Genomic DNA, 8,147 nt, shown 5'->3' on the forward strand with positions numbered 1-8,147 from the left:
CTGTGTAATGGAAAACAGGCAAAATTCCAAAGTACAGATTTTGAGGGATGGATACTTTTTGAAGCTAACAGGATGGGTCCAAAGCAGGAAGAGATTTATTAAACATAGCTAGAAGGTTCAACAGTACACTGCATAAAGAAGGTAATGGAGTAATATTTTACATCTTAGAATCATTTTGATATTCCCATCCTGTCTTAGTCAACTCAGGTTGCTATAACAAAATACCATAAATTGGGTGGCTTAAATAACAGATATTTATTTTTTAAAGTTCTGGAGGCTGAGAAGTCAAAACTCAAGTTGCTGACAAATTTGATTCCTGGTGAGAGCTCTCTTTCTGGCTTGTAGAAGGCTGGCTTCTCACTGAGTTCTCACATGGCAAAGACAGAGAAAGAGCTCTGGTCTCTCTTCCTCTTATAGCACACTAATGCCATCATGAGGACCCCACCCTCATGACCTCATCTAAACATAATTACTTCCCAAAGGGCCCACCTCCAAACACAATCATATTCAGAGCTAGGGCATCAACATATGAATTTTGAGGGGACACAAACATTTAATCTATAACACACCTCTAGTGCTAAGCCAGAATTGCATTATTTTATAACATAAAATTAACTTAAGTGTACATGTAAGATTTGTACATTTGTATGTTTATAAGATTATACATGCAAAACAATATTTGGGATTTAAAAGCAACTGGTTATTTTAAATAATTTAAATATTTAAGATTTTTAAATAAAACTTCCTTTCTCAAGGGAAGTCCAGTATCAATAGATGTTGTTTACAGTATTTTTAAGTTCACTCTGTCCCTTCCTCCACCAAAAAAGATAATTTCCAAAGCAAGGATTCATGCATCTAAAACAAGTTTTATTCTCCAGTTCTCATCAATGTAGTCTGAAAACCTTCAGCAAGAATGCCCAGAAGTCTAAATTATTATGTATCACATTAGGGGAGAATAAAGTAACCAAGATCCAAGTAATTTTGGACTTTATAGTCTGTAGTCAACATCTTAAATTTCATCTGGAATTGGACCAGATCACAGAACACTGATGCAATATCCAATGGAGCCATTATCACAGCTTGATTATGTAGTAATATGACGCATTTCTCATGCTACTTTCATTAAAATAGCATCACATCCACAAAACTTTTGAATAGACCATCTCTGGAGAGAACAGTCCAAAATTATCATCTTATTAAAATATAACTTCTGCTTTGGTTACTTCTTGTTTTCTTTAAAGTTCTAAACTATGGTGTGTGGCCAGGGAAACATAGACTATCCCTGACATCAAACAGAACTGGCCTTTAATGTTACACACAGGGCCAGGAGTATATTTTCTATGCTTCTTCTTCAAAATAGAAACTCTTCACCCACTACCTGTCCATCCTGACACCAGGGCATCAGCTTCCAAGTTAGAGTTCAGATAAACACTTCAGATTTTAGGCCTACCCAGCCTCATTCACTTTGTCAGCTATGTTTCTTTTTTTTTTAATCTTCTACTTTCTGTCACAGAGTCTCAGAGAGTTCTGCACCCGAATGTCATGACTTGTCATGACCTGAGCTTGTGTTCATTGACAGGAGCTTGTGAGAAAATGAGCTGGGAAAAACAGATGTAACTAGAGGAAAGTCAAAATGAATGCTATGAATTAAAAAAAAAAAAAAGTGGAAGAAGAAGAGAATATTCAGGAGTTTCCCTTAACCTCTCATTTTCCCAAAATTACACACACTGCCTGACAGCTATTCTTGATCTCTTTTCATTCAACATTCACAGGATCAAGATGATTTCAGAACACAGAGCAAAGTTAAGGCTCTGAGAGGTCACTCATCTTCTCCATAAGAAAAGAAATGTGCACTCCCCTCATTCTCAGAGTAACCCAATGTAAATGATGAATTTTATGTCAAACTGGAATTTTCTTCATTCTTTCTTGTACAAATGTATGAATGTTTCTACACACTAAGATGCATCATCAAGGTAGCATACAGATTTTCCTTCCCTTGAGACCTTTAAAGAAGATAAATATTAAACGTCTTTGAAGGATGGCATGGAGTCCTTACCTAACGTTGAGGAATGAATTAAAAAACCTTTGCTGTCCCTAATGCATTATGAGTGAGGAATAAAAACAAAACAAAAAACATTAGCTATACTAATAATATATTGATAAAACAATTCCTTTTTTTAACATCTTTATTGGAGTATAATTGCTTTACAATGGTGTGTTAGTTTCTGCTTTATAACAAAGTAAATCAGTTATACATACATATGTTCCCATATCTCTTCCCTCTTGCGTCTCCCTCCCTCCCACCCTCCCTATCCCACCCCTCTAGGTGGTCACAAAGCACCAAGCTGATCTCCCTGTGCGGCTGCTTCCCACTAGCTATCTATTTTACATTTGGTACTCTACATATGTCCATGCCACTCTCTCACTTTGAACAATTCCTTTTAAACACTCTTTATTTCCAATGTGGTAATTTCTCTTTTTTAAACATAACTCTCTGCCACCCTGACATTAAATGTCAAAGTAGCACCAGTTCTGTCCAGTTGAGCTACAAAATTAATTGACTACTATGAAGAATAGCAATTTAGCGTAATGAAGCACAGAAGACCCAATATCAACAATAAATTAGAAGACATAACTGCCTTTCATAACTGAGTTATACCCAAGCCTGTAGTGTCCAGAAATTACTGCAAAGTGATTAGAATGTTTATTAAAAGTACTAGGGGGGCTTCCCTGGTGTCGCAGTGGTTGAGAGTCCGCATGCCAATGCATGGGACACGGGTTCGTGCCCCGGTCCGGGAGGATCCCACATGCCGTGGAGTGGCTGGGCCCATGAACCATGGCCGCTGAGCCTGTGCGTCCGGAGCCTGTGCTCCGCAACGGGAGAGGCCACAGCAGTGAGAGGCCCGCATACCACAAAAAAAAAAAAAAAAAGTACTAGGATATCTGATGTCTTCTGAGTAAACAAAGAATCTAAGGGGAAGATACGTTCTCTTTAGAATTCCAAGTACTAAGAACCGATAGGTCTTAAAATAGCAACAAGATGCCCAACGCCTGGTACACAGTAACTGGATGTTGAATAAATGCACTACAGCTAAAATCTTGTTTCCTCTATACTTTTGGTCTTCTTGAAATGACTAGTTACTGCCCCTCACAGTATGCTCAGACCTCTCTCTCCTTCAGGTATGAAATCTGGATTAACATATCTTTGTTTTCTTTTTTATTCAAAGTATAATTGCCTGTATCTATAATCCTATTGGCTTATTTTATTTATACAGTTGAGGTTTATTTATCTTTTGTTAATTCTTGAGATTAATATAAATCTTAATAGATCTTCCCAATCACTGTTGAAATGAAGTTTTCAGAGTTCAGCAACAGTATTAATTTTCTTCTTTTAAATTACCACCATCCCCATCTCAACTAAAAATTAGAAGGTTGGAGTATGAGCTGGATTATGCCCAGAATCTCAATGATCATTTCTAAACATTCATACATAAATCTATGATATTCAGTGATTGTTACTTTATCACCCCAAGAATTCTTTATAACAATTTGCCTGTAATGAAAATTTTCAGAGGTATAAAAAGCGATATTGCTGCGATTAGATATGTAGGGTTCTAATCTAGATAACTACCTAGGTAAGCAAGTTCCAAGAACCTGATTCCTAACTACACAGCAATGTAAAGAACCATATTACTAGACTTTCCCTTAATTCAGCTCCTGTGGAAGATGGTCACTGAAAAGACAGGAAAAGGGCAAATTTTAGGGGCTTCCTGTGGCTCTAAAATTCTGATGGTGAAAAAATGAGGAATTCTGTGAGCTTTGGGGCATCTGTTAGTAAATGACATCCTACAACAAAAAATATTTCCACTGACTCAACATCTCCTCTGAGATTTCATTTCAAAAGTTGATTTGAGGGAGGGGGGGAAGATGGCAGAGGGAGGGGGGAAGATGGCGGAAGAGTAAGACACGGAGTGACCATCCTCCCCACAGATACATCAGAAATACATCTACACGTAACAACTCCTACAGAACACCTACTGAAGGCTGGCAGAAGACCTCAGACCTCCCAAAAGGCAAAAAACTCCCCACGTACCTGGGTAGGGCAAAAGAAAAAAGAATAAACAGAGACAAAAGGTTAGGGACGGGACCCACACCAGTGGGAAGCTGTGAAGGAGGAAAGGTTTCCACACACTAGGAAGCCCCTTCGCGGGCGGAGATTGCGGGAGGCGGAGCGGGGAGCTTCGGAGCCGCGGAGGAGAGCGCAGCAACAGGGGTGCGGAGGGCAAAGCGGGGAGATTCCCGCACAGAGGATCGGCGCCGACCGGCACTCACCAGCCCGAGAGGGTTGTCTGCTCCCCCGCCAGGGCAGGTGGGAGCTGGGAGCTGAGACTCGGGCTTCGGAGGTCAGATCCCAGAGAGAGGACTGCGGTTGGCGGCGTGAACACAGCCTGAAGGGGGCTAGCGCGTCACGGCTAGCTGGGAGGGAGTCCGGGAAAAGGTCTGGAAAAAGTCTGGACCTGCCGAAGAGGCAAGAGACTTTTTCTTCCCTCTTTGTTTCCTGGTGCGCGAGGAGAGGGGATTAAGAGCGCTGCTTAAAGGAGCTCCAGAGACGGGCGCGAGCCGCGGCTAAAAGCGCGGACCCCAGAGACGGGCATGAGACGCTAAGGCTGCTGCTACCAGCACCAAGAAGCCTGTGTGCGAGCACAGGTCATTATCCACACCCCTCTTCCGGGGAGCCTGTGCAGCCTGCCACTGCCAGGGTCCTGTGATCCGGGGACAACTTCCCCGGGAGAACGCATGGCGCACCTCAGGCTGGTGCAACGTTACAGCAGCCTCTGCCGCCGCAGGCTTACCCAGCATCTGTACCCCTCCTTCCCCCGCCCCATGGCCTGAGTAAGCCAGAGCCCCCGAATCAGCGGCCCCTTTAACCCCGTCCTGTATCAGCGAAGAACAGACGCCCTGCAGCGATGTACACGCAGAGGCGGGGCCAAATCCAAAGCTGAAGCCCAGGAGCTGTGCGAACAAAGAAGAGAAAGGGAAATCTCTCCGAGCAGCCTCAGGAGCAGCGGATTAAATCTCCACAATCAACTTCATGTACCCTGCATCAGTGTAATACCGAAATAGACAACGAATCATCTCAAATTGACGAGGTGGACTTTGAGAGCAAGATATATTAATTGTTCCCCTTTTCCTCTTTTTGTGTGTATGTGTATGCTTCTCTGTGAGATTTTCTCTATATAGTTTTGCTTTCACCATTTGTCCTAGGGTCTGCCCGTTCGTTTTTTGTTTGTTTCTTTTTTTTTTTAACTTGAAAAAAAATTTTATTTTCTTAATAATTATTTTTTATTTAACTAACTTTATTTTATCTTACTTTATTTTATCCTCTTTCTTTCTTTCTAATTTTTCTCCCTTTTATTCTGAGCCGTGTGCATAAAAGGCTCTTGGTGCTTCAGCCAGGCATCAGGGCTGTGCCTCTGAGATGGGAGAGCAAACTTCAGGACACTGGTCCACAACAGACCTCCCAGCTCCACATAATATCCAACAGTGAAAATCTCCCAGAGATCTCCATCTCAACACCAACATCCAGCTTCACTCAACGACCAGCAAGCTACAGTGCTGGACACCCTATGCCAAACAACTAGCAAGACAGGAACACAAACCCACACATTAGCAGAGAGGCTGCCTAAAATCATAATAAGCCCACAGACACCCCAAAACACACCACCAGACATGGACCTGCCCACCAGAAAGACAAGATCCCCCCTCATCCACCAAAACACAGGCACTAGTCCCCTCCACCAGGAAACCTACACAACCAACTGAACCAACCTTAGCCACTGGGGACAGACACCAAAAACAACGGGAACTATGAACCTGCAGCCTTCAGAAAGGAGACCCCACACACAGTAAGATAAGTAAAATGAGAAGACAGAAAAACACACAGCAGATGAAGGAGCAAGATAAAAACCCACCAGACCTAACAAATGAAGAGGAAATGGGCAGTCAACCTGAAAAAGAATTCAGAATAATGATAGTAAAGATGACCCAAAATCTTGGAAACAGAATAGAGAAAATGCAAGAAATATTTAACAAGGACCTAGAAGAACTAAAGAGGAAAAAAGCAACGATGAACAACACAATAAATGAAATGAAAAATACTCTAGAAGGGATCAATAGCAGAATAACTGAGGCAGAAGAACGGATAAGTGACCTGGAAGACAAAATAGTGGAAATAACTACTGCAGAGCAGAATAAAGAAAAAAGAATGAAAACTGAGGACAGTCTCAGAGACCTCTGGGACAATCTTAAACACACCAACATTCAAATTATAGGCATCGCAGAAGAAGAGAAAAAGAAAGGGGCTGAGAAAATATTTGAAGAGATTATAGTTGAAAACTTCCCTAATATGGGAAAGGAAATAGTTAATCAAGTCCAGGAAGCACAGAGAGTCCCATACAGGATAAATACAAGGAGAAACATGCCAAAACACATATTAATCAAATTATCAAAAATTAAATACAAAGAAAACATATTAAAAGCAGCAACAGAAAAACAACAAATAACACACAAGGGAATCCCCATAAGGTTAACAGCTGATCTTTCAGCAGAAACTCTGCAAGCCAGAAGGGAGTGGCAGGACATATTTAAAGTGATGAAGGAGAAAAACCTACAATCAAGATTACTCTACCCAGCAAGGATCTCATTCAGATTTGATGGAGATATTAAAACCTTTACAGACAAGCAAAAGCTGAGAGAGTTCAGCACCACAAAATCAGCTATACAACAAATGCTAAAGGAACTTCTCTAGGCAAGAAACACAAAAGAAGGAAAAGACCTACAATAACAAAACCCAAAACAATTAAGAAAATGGAAATAGGAACATACATATCAATAATTACCTTAAAAGTAAATGGATTAAATGCTCCCACCATAAGACACAGACTGGCTGAATGGATACAAAAATAAGACCCATATATATGCTGTCTACAAGAGACCCTCTTCAGAGCTAGGGACACATACAGACTGAAAGTGAGGGGACAGAAAAAGATATTCCATGCAAATGGAAATCAAAAGAAAGCTGGAGTAGCAATTCTCATATCAGACAAAATAGACTTTAAAATAAAGACTATTACAAGAGACAAAGAAGGACATTACATAATGATCAAGGGATCGATCCAAGAAGAAGATATAACAATTGTAAATATTTATGCACCCAACATAGGAGCACCTCAATACATAAGGCAAATACTAACAGACATAAAAGGGGAAATCAACAGTAACACATTCATAGTAGGGGACTTTAACACCTCACTTTCACCAATGGACAGATCATCCAAAATGAAAATAAATAAGGAAACACAAGCTTTAATACATTAAACAAGATACATTAAACAAGATGGACTTAATTGATATTTATACGACATTCCATCCAAAAACAACAGAATACATATTTTTCTCAAGTGCTCATGGAACATTCTCCAGGATAGATCATATCTTGGGTCACATTCAAGCCTTAGTAAATTTAAGAAAATTGAAATCATATCAAGTGTCCTTCCCGACCACAACGCTATGAGACTAGATATCAATTACGGGAAAAGATCTATAAAAATACAAACACATGGAGGCTAAACAATACACTACTTAATAACGAAGTGATCACTGAAGAAATCAAAAAGGAAATCAAAAAATACCTAGAAACAAATGACAATGGACACACGACGACCCAAGTCCTATGGGATGCAGCAAAAGCAGTTCTAAGAGGAAAGTTTACAGCAATACAATCCTACCTTAAGAAACAGGAAACATCTCGAATAAACAACCTAACCCTGCACCTAAAGCAATTAGAGAAAGAAGGACAAAAAACACCAAAGTGAGCAAAAGGAAAGAAATCATAAATATCAGATCTGAAATAAATGAAAAAGAAATGAAGGAAACGATAGCAAAGATCAATAAAACTAAAAGCTGGATCTTTGAGAAGATAAACAAAATTGATAAACCATTAGCCCGACTCATCAAGAAAAAAAAGCAAGAAGACTCAAATCAATAGAATTAGAAATGAAAAAGGATAGGGCCTCCCTGGTGGCGCAGTGGTTGAGAGTCCGCCTGCCGATGCAGGGGATACGGGTTCGTGCCCCGGTCCGGGAGGA

This window comes from Lipotes vexillifer, unplaced genomic scaffold, assembly GCF_000442215.2.
Source record: "Lipotes vexillifer unplaced genomic scaffold, Lipotes_vexillifer_v1.1 scaffold742, whole genome shotgun sequence".
Classification (NCBI taxonomy): Eukaryota; Metazoa; Chordata; class Mammalia; order Artiodactyla; family Lipotidae; genus Lipotes; species Lipotes vexillifer.